General features: G+C 30.3%; 1 protein-coding gene across 1 annotated transcript in view; it reads right to left on the bottom strand.

The window, feature by feature from the left end:
* The window catches only part of LOC148226633 (uncharacterized), a 618,271-nt gene that overhangs the window by 57,358 nt on the left and 545,178 nt on the right, over positions 1-15,735 (bottom strand). The window lies entirely within an intron of this gene.

Raw genomic sequence — 15,735 nt, 5'->3', positions numbered from 1 at the left:
TTTCACCCCCCACCCCCATGGGAGTCGTATTTCGGCTAAAATTCTGCAATAATATGTAAATACGGCACACAACTAGGATGAATATTAATTTTTGGTCAGCGCGCCCAAGAGTACATTATAAAGCTTAAAAAATCCCCATAAAATAAAACTAATATCAACGTGACGATTTTACGCTCGAAAGACTTTGATACAAGTTTTTAAAAAAGTTTGATTTATGACCGGCCTATTGTTATAGAACTTCGACTCTAATATTTATATTATGTAACGCTTTAACTTATTATTTATGTCCTAGAGGCGCAGTTTAGCTACATTAAAATTAAACAGAGAAAGTTTCGAGCCGGATACTTTCCACTAAGTAAAAATAGGCTTTCCCGACAAATTTACGCTTCAAGTAATTTCCACAGTTTCCCGATAAGTCTTTAATAGGTGGATATATCGGTAAGTCAAGTGATTGCCCTTTACCGAGTTGATTCAAACAACTTGACGTAACTAACCCGATCGGGGGTCTAAAGACGTTAGGTGTTTCAATATACCTAAGAGATTCGTTCTGAAATGCGACCCAAGGGTCTGTCGATAAGTTTTGTGATTATCGAAATAATTAAGTTCATAATTGACTTTGGCAGCGAGCCGTCGCTGTGGCTTTGCAAAAGTTTAATTAGTAAAATTAAATGTAATTGTTATTTTGCCATCAAATAGTTTATGAAATAAATTTATACCTTTTGCTTACTAATTTTATAGGCATATTAAATTTAAATTAATGTCTATGAAGATAACATTAGTCTAATTTAAATTTAAAACGCTAAGAAAGACACAATCGGACCATTAAAAGATATGTTTATTACAATCAATATGTCAATTATTTAAAAAAAAAGCTAAAATAGCTATAAATCGTTAAATATTGACTAAAAATCAAAAACAAGCAGTAAAATAATTTGGGGATATAATTTTAACAAATAAAGAACAAAAACTGATTTTAACATAAGGCAGAAAATTGCTAAAAATCTCAACTAAACCATAAAAATTAAAGTCATAAATATGTTTCTATAATTCTTAAATATTCCCTAAAATCAATTGATATTTTATTATTTATTATTTTTTTATTAGTATAACTTAAGCATTTTATTGAATCAATTTTTTGAGAAAACGGTAAATAATAATAAATAGAAATATGCTATAAAGTACTTTTGAATTTTATATATAAAATATGGATTATTAAAATAATATGCACATTAACTAAACATACAAAAATAAATATATTTACAATACATAAATACAATAGAAATATTCCGCCATAATAAAAATATAGTAAGAACCTATTTTTTTAACAAGAAAGGTCGAGAAAATGAATTATTCAAAATATTTAAGGAACTAGAAAATGATTTAGTGTGTATAAAATAATTTAGATAATTAAATATAAGCAGTATGTAGAAAAAAAATACTTAATAATAGAAACAATTGCTTCTATTAAATAAATTCAAGAAACGCTGGAAAGTAATGTAAAAAACGATTTTAAGTGTCGGCCGAATTCCTTTGATGGTGACGGACAATAATTTGCTGTATTTTAATTTATATGCCCGAATAGATTTAAAGCTATATTTTTCACACAAAATGTGCATATGCAAGAATAAATATGCGCTTCTAGCGATAATGATATATGATTTCTAAAGTGCATTATTTCGGCGGTTTATTATAAAAACCGATATAGAATTGAAGTGATATGGTACTTGTAAGAGTGCAAAAAAATAGTAATAGACTTATGATCACTACAGAAAATACAAAAATATATTATTTATTATTAACATATGTTTTGTCTGATTGGTTTGAAATGATGTTATATAAAATGTTGTAAGTCGTCATTAATCATCGATATTATCAATAGTATGTTTTAATCACGCAATGCATTGCTTTAGTTAGTTTTTAAAAATAATGTTTAAAATTATTTATTTGCCTTAAAAGGCGAGAGAAAAGATTACATTGTTTCTTACGGTTTTCCTTATTATGATCATATTAACGCACGAGACAAATATATATCTGTTCTATATATGTATTCATAAATCATTTCTCCATTTACGTCGATTACATAATATATATATAGTTATTTATAAATCAAATTTGACTCATGTAATTATTCATACTTTATTATATTTGTTAAAATGTTATCATTGAAAATATTGTAGCTTTTAAACTAAGCTCACTTTAATCGTCCTTCGTTGTCGATCCACCGCTCAAGATATTCTCGAGAAAAACGCTGCGTAAAAGCCATATAGAATTACCTTGTTATGATATAATTCCAAAGGCTAAGAAACTCATCCCTCCTGGTATATATCGGGTGTTTATGTAAGCCATAATCGGAAAAGGTTCTCTTTGATAGACGCCCCCAGGCCCTAGGTATGGGGGATATTTGCAGAATCTGCAAGTCCGGCCTGCGGTGGATACTCTTAAGACGTCGGCCAATATTGGGTTTGGAGATTTCAGAGTATTAGTTAATATCAAGACGAAGGAGCCGGGGCCCCGTTATCAATTAGGATTATTGGACTGCCAGTTTACCTTTTAGTGGCCATCGGGGCTCCCGATGTGTGCTCAGCCATTCCGATCGGCGATAAATTTCGCCCGAATGATGGTTAGGCGATCGCGGTTAGCGAAAACTGATAAATGCCGGCTGAAAGGATTGCTCATTATTGGCATAAACCGCGTGTGCAAACCTTCAAGATCTAAATGTGATTTATCGAAAGATTGCCTCGTGAAGTCCCACTTTTTAGATTCATGTTTTGAAATGAAAATTGACTACTAGAATGAGCTTTGATATTTTAGCATCTCATTAAAAAAATATATATATTTATAACTCTGTACAGAAAATTAGCTCATTATAAATACATATCAATAGTAAAAAACGATATATACAAGTTTTGTAAAAAAATGTAAAAAAATAACTTTAATAAGACTCAGTTATAAATTTAATATAAATGTATGATTTTATATTCATAAAATGTAATAAAAATATAGATTGTAAATTATATTATAAATTCATTAAATTGACGATATCAAAACAACGAAACTATAATTAAAATAATGGTTTAATTAACAAGGTTTTCGTAGTTCGAAACGATTTTAAATACATATTAAATTAGTTAAACCCAACAATTCGATATCAAGGAAACAATTTGTGGCATTTTAGCAGCGTCCCGATTTCTACAAAATTATTAAGTAAGAAGTCTCAAAACTTTTTGGTCATTCGAAAGGACGAATTGTTTGAGTTGTTGTTACATTCCAGCGGAATAAATAATTTCTTGAAATTATAATGCTTTTGGGCCTCCGTTTCGTTTTAGTTTGCAGGGCGTGTAATTTCTTAGGCGAAAGGTAATTAATTGTAAAGTTCAAATAGGTAATTGTGCCGTCGTCCAACCTTTATTACTATTCCAACGGTCGCCGGTCCGCGTAGCAAATTTAATAGTCGGACCTTAGAATTAGTACAAATGTATGCACACGAGCGTTTACAGTAACTATTAAAAGTAAAGTTGGCGACAAAGTCCGGCTGAAGTGCCTGCCCAGGAGGGAAGGAAATGGGGTCGAGAGGACGCGAGGAGTAGGGCTGCTCAAGAAAGTGGTTCCGAAAGTGTCGACTTCTTGTAAAACGTCTTAACCTAAAGTATAAATTCAGTCTCTGATTGAGCAAAAATATCTTGCTTTTTTAAATTCAACTTAAGCAGCATTTTAATATGTGTTATTTACAGTACAAAAATTAAAGAATAACACTAAGAAAAACTGTAAAATGTATATTATTTTTAACTTAATTCCAAGTAAATAACATATGTATCATACCAATTGTATGATATATTGTATATAGCAGTTATATAAAAAAATGACTAATACCTAAAATATCTGGGCTCGAAGTCTAAGTGCCCTAGTGCTTTTCAATATCTTTCATGTCTGAAAGGTGGAATTATTGATTTTTATATAATTCTATAACGATCGGTCATCACCGTTTGGGTTTTCTTAGATTCGCCTATTCTCATAGTTAATATCGTGATGAATAATTTAAATATAATCAAGCTAAAGAGTGTCATGTTTTTTTTGTATAATAAATATTTATGTAAAACATTTTTTAACATATAAATTATAATTTTAAAATTAAAACTTTGTCAATTACGATTTTTTTATAAAAACGTTTATTACAAATACAGGAAAATAACTACAAGATGTTGGTTTATAACCATTTTTTAGTTTATAAGAAAAAATAAAAAATAAAACTTTTTGTAATAAAAGCATAAGATAAATTCATAACAAATTACCAAATCTTTTTACAAAGTAAAAAAATGGAATCAATTAACTTGTGACTATTTAAAACGAATCATTTAACCAAAGACCTGGCACTACTAAAAAATAAATGTGCGCCTCTAAAGCAGGATTTTTTGGGCATTTTATGTTAAAAATCAAATTTAAGTTTGGTCTTCTGCTGCTTAGCGAGTTAATATGGTTTATAAAAAGGTGTGACATATTATTTCTATCGCTTTCTAGAGTTTAGAAAAAATTATTTACTAATCTGTTATTACTGGTCTAATTATCTGATTATATAATAGTTTTTGGTAATGCTATTTTACTGTTGGGTATCGGTTTTAGAGCCGCAATAGCAGCAAGCCTTTTAGACATGAGTTTTGCGATATGATTAGTGAATTTTAGTTTGGGTTTCCGATGAATACACTTAATGCAGTTTTCCTGTGTACTATTAAGAGGTGATATAAATAAAAGTTAAAATGAATTTGATTATTACTACTATATTATATTTAAAGTTAGTACCCTTTAAAATAGTTACACTTAATCAATCAATGCTGTAAATTAAAATCAAGAAATACTTTTATTTTTCCAAGCTAATCAATGGTTGGTATTGAATTTTCTATATCAACGATTAATATAAATGATATTTTAATTTTTAATTTGATGAAAATAATTAATTATGCTTATAATATTTTAAGCAACACAAGCTATTTAGTCATAGTATGCAAAATTTAAAACAAAGGTAAATTTAAAACAATTTGATATATTTAGATACATTTATAAAAAAATATTTGATATACTGTTGACAATAAAGTCCACATCAGCAGCAACTAAATGAGTGTTTTCTGCAGTAGGAATAATTAAAATAGAACTAATTTTATGAACTATAATTTTTTAAATTAAAATAAATAATCATGATACTTTTTATTGCTCTCATATAAATGTGTATGTATTTACTTATTTTCATTACATAAAATATTTTTTGATTTCATATAACTTTATGAATATATTCCAATATTTTAATATTTAATTGTTATTATTCGATATTCGAATAATAGATAATATCTCTGCCAAATTATTACTATAAATAAAATATTATTACTTTGAACATATGATGCAAATGAAATATCAAAAATCTACCGTTGCAACGTGACAGGCATTTAGCTCATTGCATTACAACGAGATAAACATAATCGACACCCACAAGTAAGTAGTGAAACACACAGTAAATCAGTGACATATTTTCATAAATTTTAAACTATTATTACAGTTTATAAATAAAAAACTATTATTGCATCTCCTAGCTTGATTTTATTTTTTATTATTTATTCGTTAGTTTTCAGAAAATTTGGTCTATAAAAAATCTATCGGAATTAAAATTATTATATATTAATTAAAAAAAAATACTTTTCATTGTATTCAAACCTATGTCTTTCAAGTATTAGTCATCGACTTATAACCCGTGATCTATCGTGTTTGTTAATGGTTGCTTATAAACCACATAACTTATTATTATTATTTTTCTAGTTAATACAACATTAAGGAAATTCAAATGTTATTATGTTGTTGTATTTTCTTGTTATAATCTTAATTTAACTGAGCTTACTAAAATTTGAGAATCGTTGGATTACTGTAGCAAGGTATTTACCACCAAAACTAAAGGGGCATAGGTAGAGACCGAGGGTCGAAATTATAGGGCTATCCTTTATGTGAAATGGACATAATAGAAATATATGAGCGTAAACCTTGCGCATTCCAAGAGTTCGTTTAATTTTCATCACGGCAAGAAGTTTCGTGCGTTTGTTACTACTATCTCCAGAGGGACTAAGTATTATACAAGCAACTCGGACTTTATAAGCATATTATTATTGTTAATTTAGAACGTGTTTATATTTCCATTTTATTTTGATTTAGTGTGCGAAAGTTGAATAGTCCCTTTTCAAATTCTAGGTAAGCAATTCGTTGCCTCAAGTGCTGCGGTCCCACCTTGGTACGAGAGGGTGGTCAGGAGGGTTGTGTATTATTGTTTAAGGCCTAAATGCAAGTTGCTACAAGATGTTGTAACTTTTGGGTCTCTCGGGCGTCCCCCTTTCACCACCTCAAAACCATGAAGAGGTTGTCCTTTCATTATAACCCTTTTGGACTAACTACTGTCGACTGTCCGATGACTCGTGAAACTCTTAAGCTTAACCCAATTTATCCATTAAGCCTAAATTTGAAAAGAATCAGGTAAAATATTTTTTATTTTTTATTCATGTTACATAAATTCTATGAAAACTTATATTTAAATTTAAGAAAAATCTACATAAAGTAACAAACATCAATATTTATGTCATATAATCTATTATAAAACAAACAATGTTGTTAAATAGTTGGCAACATTTTTAGAATAGACAGTGAGTATTACATGAAAAACCTTGATTCGAATTAGGTTTTGAAGATCAAAACTAGTTATTTTTATACAATTTTGATTTTATAATCTAATGTGTAATGAAAATAAAATCAAGCTAGTTCTTGATAATTAGTGACATCTATTGATTGTTAATTGTAATAATTAATAAAGGCAACTTCAATAAATTAAATAATAAAAATAAACAGACTAAATGAGCAAATTTATTGCATTATTGTTATTTATAATTTATACAAAATATTATATAATAATGTTATTATTTTAATTCAGTAAACACAAATGCATATCAAAATAAATTCAAGATTAAAATAATCAAAGCTATATGTAATGTAATTCTCTTAATTGTAACTTTTATGAATAACAGTGATATTACATATATATAAAATCACAGTAATGGTAAGTATATATAATATACATAAACATATGTAAATCAAATACAAATATTATTCATTAATATAAATATTTTCTCTTTGGAAGATTCTTTAAAGGTATCACAAGTAGATAGGCATAACATATTTTTCCTATTCTACCTTATACATATTACACATTTTCGTAAGCACCCAGAAAGACAGATTTTCGGTAGATTGCTCGCCGAGGGTCCCATCACCTAGGTGGCTGAATCAGCCACCCGAACATCTTACAAAACTCTCTCTCTCCTATTCCGAATTCGGCATTACGTTTCGAATCTTGCCTTAGAAGTCTCATACAAATAGAATAATCCAATTAGTTCGAATTGAATCCCGGCTTTACCGGCCACTTGATTGCTTCTAAATGAATTAAATCTGCCACCACCCCCTAGGTACTAAATGCTGCACCCCTTTACCGGACTTCCATCTCCAGCTAGGTGTCATGGGAACCTTTAAATTTCAAAATTCAAAATTTAAACCAGCAAAAGGGATATTTCACAGGACACACAGGGAATACTGGATCGTTTGATGGGACGTCTCGTTAATCAAACTGCGTATGAAACTATAGTGCAGGCCATTAATCATTCACCTTGACCAACCATTGTCAAGATCAGCGATGCGTTCACTCGGAGCAGATTCAGATTTAACCCCTATGCTCGCCTTAGGGTTATATCTAACGAGAAAATATATAATATTTTATTATAAATAAAAATCATCTTAAACTGTTATCAACATATCTCATTTTTTTAAAGATAATAGTTAAATAAAAGTTTCTGATAAATAATTAAAACATATAGTTAAATTTACTATGGTTTTTACTGTATCTGCAATTTCTCACGTAAATCATAAGTCCAACCCTAGTCTTGTGGTCTGTCAAAGGCATCTTATGCACGAAATTTACGCCTGGCTTCTTGATTGTAGCACCTTCCCTTCCACCCTTCTATAAAGACGCCTTGTGTATATATATACGTATATACTAATGCAAAAGGGACCGGACACGGTTTTGGTCAAATGCTTATTTTCAAGATTACAAAGCACTCGTTCACCTCGGCCGTTTAATAGAACACCGCAATTATATATTCTGACTAGGAATAAAACGGACAATTTGCATCAGACCCTTTGTTTGAAGAGTAGCAATTTGATATTGCGGAGACACACCGCAACTACACAATAATTTTGGTTTGGGAGCTGACATTTTACCGTATTTTTAGCATGTAAATTTTGACAAAATCAGATTACGATAAAACGTATAAAGTTACTTTTTTTCTTTCGCCTTAATTTTCGACCAAGTCGAAAGTGTTTAGATTTTTCATCACTAATACTATTTATTTTTATTGAAAATATGCTTAAATTAGCTACTACTAGTTGCATTGTTTTTAAAATAGACAGTCATGACTTACTGTTTTTTACCGATTTACCCCAAGAAATATATATCGGCTGGAATTTCTTTTAGATTCAGTTTTTCTGTATCTCTTTTGATAATGAAAGAGTATCGAAAGGAAAAAAATGGGTTGTAAGAGATTCGGAGAGAGAAATTTTTATGGCAAATATAAATCTCACTCCTGACGACCTTTCACCACAGACGTAGATAAAATTAGAACCATGATTGATAATGACCGTCATTTAACAACGTACGGGATTAGTCAAACATTTCAAATTTCGAGACATATACGAAAGCTTAGGATAGCTTAAAAGCTCCATACTTCCGCATCAATTAAACGAATTGCTAAAAAAATATTCACCTAAACACAATAGAAATCACTGGAAAAATAAGATGGTTATATGGTGACCGTCGGTATAGAAAGTAAGATAACGCCGTTTCTTGGAAACACATTTAAAACTGCTTATGAAAAATATATAATGCATGACTTTTCAAAAGAAATTTCAATATATTTGTTTCCGAAAATATTTTTGATTTCCTCAGATAATTTTTATCTGTCAACTAGTTAGGACAGCGCACATTTTCAGGACAAGGACTTTATCAAAAATTCCCCGACACGCTTTGTTCCCCCGTAAAGCGATCCATTGCAACTAAATTTCCAAGGGACAAACTTCCGCGCGCTGTCGACAGCACGCCATTTAAAAGCGATTTAAAAAGTGCAAAAACTAATGACTAATACTGTATTTACCACTAGACTTTTTAATCTAAGAATTGGTGACATCTATATTTAATTATAAATTATTATGTGCATTGTAATTTATGATTAGAAGATGTCACTTTTCAGCTGAGGATTTTTTTGATATTATCGCATTTTAATAAATAAAAATTCTAGTTTGCTACTGAGGCGTGAAGCCTCTGGGTTACTATTTCAGTCCTTCTGGACTACGCTTTTCCAACCTTATATTAACATGTGTATAGCAAGTTTTTGTTCAACTATGTAATAGGCTTAAAATGATCCTCCATCGGCTACCCAAGATTCTCACAGTCACAATGGGATGAACAACCAACGAAAAGACTGGTTAACAGAGCTCTATCTGGTCAAAAGATTACATGAAGGTAAATAATTTTGAAGAGTTTGTAGCACATGAAAAAAGCTAACATGTATGTTAGCTTGTGGAAATATCGTTCGCAAAGCTTGATGAACCGCAGTTTCATGTAATGGCTATATTTAATATATTATATAAAATGATTTTGTGTACTTTTCAAGAGTCTTAATAGGTAATAAAAAAAATAGAAAAAATAATTCAGAACCTCCATCCTTTCTAGCTGACATAAGATAAAATAATTAGAAAATATAGGGGGAGACAGTAAGAATGTCTCATCCACAAATAATCTTTCACGCTTTGGCTCCACATGATATGACTTTCCCGACCAAAAATTAAGCTTCCCATTGGATTGCTTCATTCTAATCCAGAAGCAGCTAAAAATATGTTTAAATTGTAAAACACGTAATCTGTAATTTAAATATTCTACAGGTATAACTATTCTTTCTCTAGAATCAAAATTAATTGAGGCCTCCAAATTTAAAATTTTTTTCTTTAATTATTTCTGAGCAGATAGTTGTGATATTTTCTAGAATTGTGATTGGTTGTTCATTGTCGTTTCTGCTAATTATTAAAAACACTTGTTTAGATTCTATCTTTACATTCTTTGTTTTGATTTTCACGTCACCAGAATTGAATCTATTCCAAGTATATTATACTAATCCTTGAATTGTTCATATATAAATAATATAAACTAGGGTAACTCAAATTAGTCTATCTCGATAATGATCTATAAAAGAAATATGCATACTTGTTTATTTGCGGTACTAAATTTTTTTCACTAAAAACACAATGACAGTGTTTTAAAACCATGACAAAGACGTAACGAAACTTTTTGCGAACGTTTCCAGTAAAAATTCACAAGTATACTCAGCGCCAATTCTGGGATATAGCAACTACCCTATGTAGTTTAAAATATATAACTATAAAATATGCAATTTTTGGGATTTGTGGGTTAAAAAAAATGAAGGTCAAAACCAACAATAAACATCTTGTACTCAATCGAGAGGTATATGTTTCATTATAAGTTCTAATATGTCCTACAATGTATCGATCCCATATTGCAAAAGATAATGGGATTTTTTACATACCCGTACAACGTCTTGTAAATAATTTTCAATTTGAATATAATAACGCTTTAAAACTTGCCAGATACTTGGAGGAGCGAAAGAGAAAGAGAGATGGATCACGGGCGAATGGGCAAGCATGGCCAGCGGGCATTAGATCCCTACCTAATTGAGATTGATTAAAAATATTTCGCATAGTTGAGTCGCGGGATGGCCAGCGAATGAAACATGGCGGGTGGTGGTGCCCAGGAAGAAGAGGGTGGACCAGTTTTGAAAGTGTATGGAGAGCAGAAGCTCTCGAGATAAGGAAACACCAAGGAATGCGTGCTCGTGATGCAAGACATCGCCGGCACAATATTGTGAAAACAAATTGAATTCCTACGTATACATATATACATACATACATATATGTATGTAGATTTTAATATTCATACACAACACACAATCGTTATAGAAAAGTAATTATAATTATAATTTAGATTATTGCTTCTTCAATTTACACGTGATTTATTAAAATACTTGTGTTCAATATATTATAATACACGTTCATGCAATTTAACTTGAAACAGCAAAGTTCAAACGTCGCAAGAATTTCTAGAAATTTATCTGGACAGCAATGAATCTTGTGCATGCAAATAAAGGTCCGTGAGGAGTTACCATTCTAGGTTCGCGTACCCCGAGGCCCTTTTGAAACTTTCCCACCTATCAAGTTACTATTGTTAAGTGCGCGCTCTGAGATATAATATTTACAAATAAAATAAGTAACGCGTTAACTCAAGTCTGCAACGCATTAAGAATTTTCGTTTATTATAAGAGTAAAGGGGTGAGTTGATTGGTATGAGTTTAAAGTATATAGTAATTTAATTAATGATAGGGTGGTGAAAGGATTGGTGTAAATGGAAAAGGGGTACAGGATTGTTCATATAAAGCCCTATCCCTCGTTCGGCTACCTTCACTCATGACGATAGTTCTTGAGATCTCCAAGTTTATGCGGTTGACCAGAGGAAGTCTTCAAGACAGGGGTGTTTCACTGGATATTATGAATATATAGATACATTCAAGTACTATCGTTTAATAATAAAGCTTTTTGTTTTTTTATATAAAGAATGTTTTTCATAGAAATATAAACATAATAATTTTTTTTTAAAGAGCAAAATTAAGTGGAATAAAAAAAATACACATTGATTGTTAAAGTTTAATATTATTCATTAACAATAAAAACTTATTTTTGTCCTAGCAATATTGTAACACCACAAATTAAATTCAAGCATTCAACCATGCTTGCAATTTTTAATAAACTGTTTGATCTGATCTTTGTATAATTATTTTTTTCTGGGATATATAATCAAGCTAATTATTTATTTTTTACGGTAGCATTAGTGACATAAACATAATTTTATTTTTCAAATATGAGTTTTAAATAACTTAGATATAAAAATAAACTAGTTTTATTTAAATCATTTTATTATTTGATAATAATTTCCTTAAACATCAGTCAGTACCACAGTAAAAACTGCTTCAAGATTCCTTCCCTAAAGACTTTTATTGAGAGTAATCTAAATTATAAAAATATTTGCAAATAAAAATAAGCTGTTAGATATTGTATTTATAAATAAATGTGACCACTTAAAAAATATTTTTAGCTCAGAAATTAATTTATTAATTTCCAAAGTTAATATTAAAATTATTATATAAAACAGTACTTGAACACACATGCAATTTGAAAACGGACAGGAGAATGTTGCGGTGTACTCGCGTTTTCGATCCATGTTAAACCTTCTAAGGTTGTTGATAGTTTGTTAAACTTGTATTTAAACGCGATTAAATTGTGTAGCATGTGGTATATCAAGGAAGCGAATAAAAAGTAAATAGTAAACACCTTTTGATGAAAATCGGATTCCACAAAGTGTATCGATCACGGTTGGCGTGTCATAGGCAAGAATATGTGATCCAAATTCAGTTAACTACTTTACTGTAGCATATATTATGTGTAAGCAATTTTGGTTTCGAGCAAACGGATATATTATTTTAAAGGGGTAGTTGTTTAAGATGGAAACTTGTGGATTAATGTGGATGCGAGGGTCGCAAACTATATTTCCTTGACGCGTTTGTTCGCAAGCAATAATAATACGCGCGCCTAATTCAATTTCTGCAACTTATTTCGCCAAAGCACGCGCGTATTGTATCAGACGCGAGTACAGTGAACCAAAGTGAGAGAATACATAGCGATTACATTAAAAATACACTTTTTAAGCCACATTATGAATCGCAAGCAGAACTGAATGGAAACAAATTCAAAGGTAGTGTAGTAAAACTCTAACACAGTTAGCTTAAAAAATACTGAAATTAAATTATATATTAATAATAATAAATTTCAATAAAAAAACTGACTTTCACTCTAAATTATTAATTCAAATTAAATATTATTTCCATGCTTAACGTTTAACATAGCTCTTGAATATATTTTTCCTTGTTTTTTAATGCCGCGAAGGGTATAATGAAATCAATTAAAAATTTCAAAGAAAGCATAGGACCACTAACTAAAACTAGCACGAAAGACCAGTGGTATAAGTCGGTGACTAATATCTAAAATACTTAGGATCAAAACTCATCGGAATTAATGATTATTATATGATTATAATTCTAATCGATCATTACAGATTAAGTTTTCTTAGATTTTCCTCATCTCACGGATGCATATCGTGATGATTAATATTGTTTGTAAGCTGTAATAATAGTTTAAAATTCATAAAATAAATATATGTTGAACGATGGCATTCTATACTATCACTAAGTTATTATAATTTTACTTTCCTTTCATTGCCTGTGTATTTTTAAATGACCATATATTTGTTCACAATGTCTTTTTAATTTATATGATTTTATTATTAAAGTATTCTATTCTAAGTATATTAAATGAACGAAAAAATACACTTACTTTCTGAAACTGTCTATTTTCGTCAAATGTTATTAAATTTGTTTCAGACATAATGAAAATAAGAGCTATAGAAAATCAAAATAAAAAGAATTAAAATTATTTTTTTAAGGATCGGTTATTCGCGCCTTCCATAAAACGGTTTATACGCGCAGATTTGTAAATAAACATTATATGGAAATTTTTTATTTTTTTTAAATATTTATTTTGTGTCGTGTATGTATAATAAACGTAAATCGTAACTCGGCCGCTAGGTGAGCCTGCACACAAACATCGACTGGGCCGCATGCGGCCCGCAAGCCTCGGGTTAGACATCATTGCCTTAGAGAGTCGTTATCGCGTCCCTTAATGACTAGAATATTAGCTAATGAAAACAATTTTTTTGCACAAATTTCTGCTGGAAAAACAATTGTGGGATGATGCTTATATATTTTTTGTATAATAGACAATATAGATATTTGTCAAGACAGTGTGGTCAGATTTGTTTAAAGAAATATGAATATAATTTTTAAATACAATGATAAAATCTGGATGCGACTTTTAAAAACAAGGTTTTACTTCATCGTCAGTATGATTTTAGAATAATGCATTAAATAATATTTTTGTAGTTTTGTAAATGTTGCTTAAGATATTTAAGCAACATTTACAAAAATATATTTTATACATATATTAAACTGGTTGCATATCGCCGTTTTCGCTTCGACCCGCCATTACAACTGTTTTAACTACTTGAAACGTGTGTTTGAAATCATAACAAGATCATGATAGATGTACGCATATTTCAGGTTGTTTTTGCCACAAGGTAAATAAATTGCACGTTGCTGGGTTATAATTGGTTAAGCCATTACACACGCTCGATTATATCATAGCAAACCACCCAACCCACTTTCACCAGAGATAGAAACATAGGGGAAATCCGGTGGTTGTTTCACCAAAAACATACATACACATATTTTATAGTATACACAAACAAAAAATAAGCGCGGGTATATAAATAACGCTCGCGTGATTGTTTTAGCGACGGGATTAGGCATTTACAATTTCCCGGAGAAAAGTTGGGAAACTAGCTGTTCCGGAGCCATTTCCTCTAGCTTTCCAGAACACGAAACAAGTTGTAAGTGGGCAATGCATCATCCCAGTCGCTAACCGACTGCCGAAAACCTTTCTCGAAGGTGGGTCAGATGTAATTTATGTCTCCTCGGTATATAATAAGAATATAGCTGATTTCGTTAAAAGTATACATGCAAATGGAACCAAGTATTTAGGTTAGTACATTGCTGTAGAGCTGGTTGGTTGTACCAACATCGGTGAACTATTCCGTTCCGCAAGAAACTTGACCCTTTCCCGCGAAGCGACTGCTATAAACAGAATTCCTTTGTTCCGCACGAGGAGCAAATGTACAAGTTATATGAGAATATCTAGTTTAGGTACACACAACTTGCTAAAACATTAGAAAACGGTAATGGGATTTAAGGAGGCTAGGGGGCGTTGAAGGACTGAGGGGTAATTGCTTCGTTACCTTATCAGAATAATTGTGCATTAGGGATTATGTAAACATGTCACTTTACTTTGATAAAGAAAAAAATTGGCGATCTTAAAATTCATATCATCGTCTGAGCAATTGTTGTTAAAGGTTTATATATAAATTAATTTCTGGAAATTTTTAAAAATGAAGGCTAATTACAATAGTTGTATCCACATAGCAAACTGCAACAGACTATTGAAATGTTTGTACGCTAAACGTAATAGTCCATTGTCAAATGAGATGTGATAAAAAAATATAATAAGTATTTATTTATTCTGCAATACTTATATGTCTCCATTAAATAAGTATTCGTAAGATATATTAGGTTGTTTTATATCATTATATTTTTATTCTTGTGCATTAAAAAAAAGATTTTCGATTTTTTTGTACTATACTCTCTATATAGTTCGAGAGATATCCATTTCATCATTCATAATTGAGAAAGAGATGAAAAATTTGGGTTTATGTCCCTACTATTAACTCTAAAGCACACGATACGGATATATGTTTGATATATATACTGACTGTGCTAACGCAAATGAAGGATAGTTTAATTTTTTTTAAATGCACCGCAAGTCACGAGACGTCAATTTGAGATTTGGCGAGGCTACTGTCAGTTAGAGAACTGTATGGCG

The sequence above is a fragment of the Plectrocnemia conspersa genome, unplaced genomic scaffold (assembly GCF_051122295.1).
Source record: "Plectrocnemia conspersa isolate PC_06_02 unplaced genomic scaffold, ASM5112229v1 ptg000014l, whole genome shotgun sequence".
In the NCBI taxonomy this organism is placed as follows: domain Eukaryota; kingdom Metazoa; phylum Arthropoda; class Insecta; order Trichoptera; family Polycentropodidae; genus Plectrocnemia; species Plectrocnemia conspersa.
This window is presented reverse-complemented; position numbering and strand designations above follow the sequence as displayed.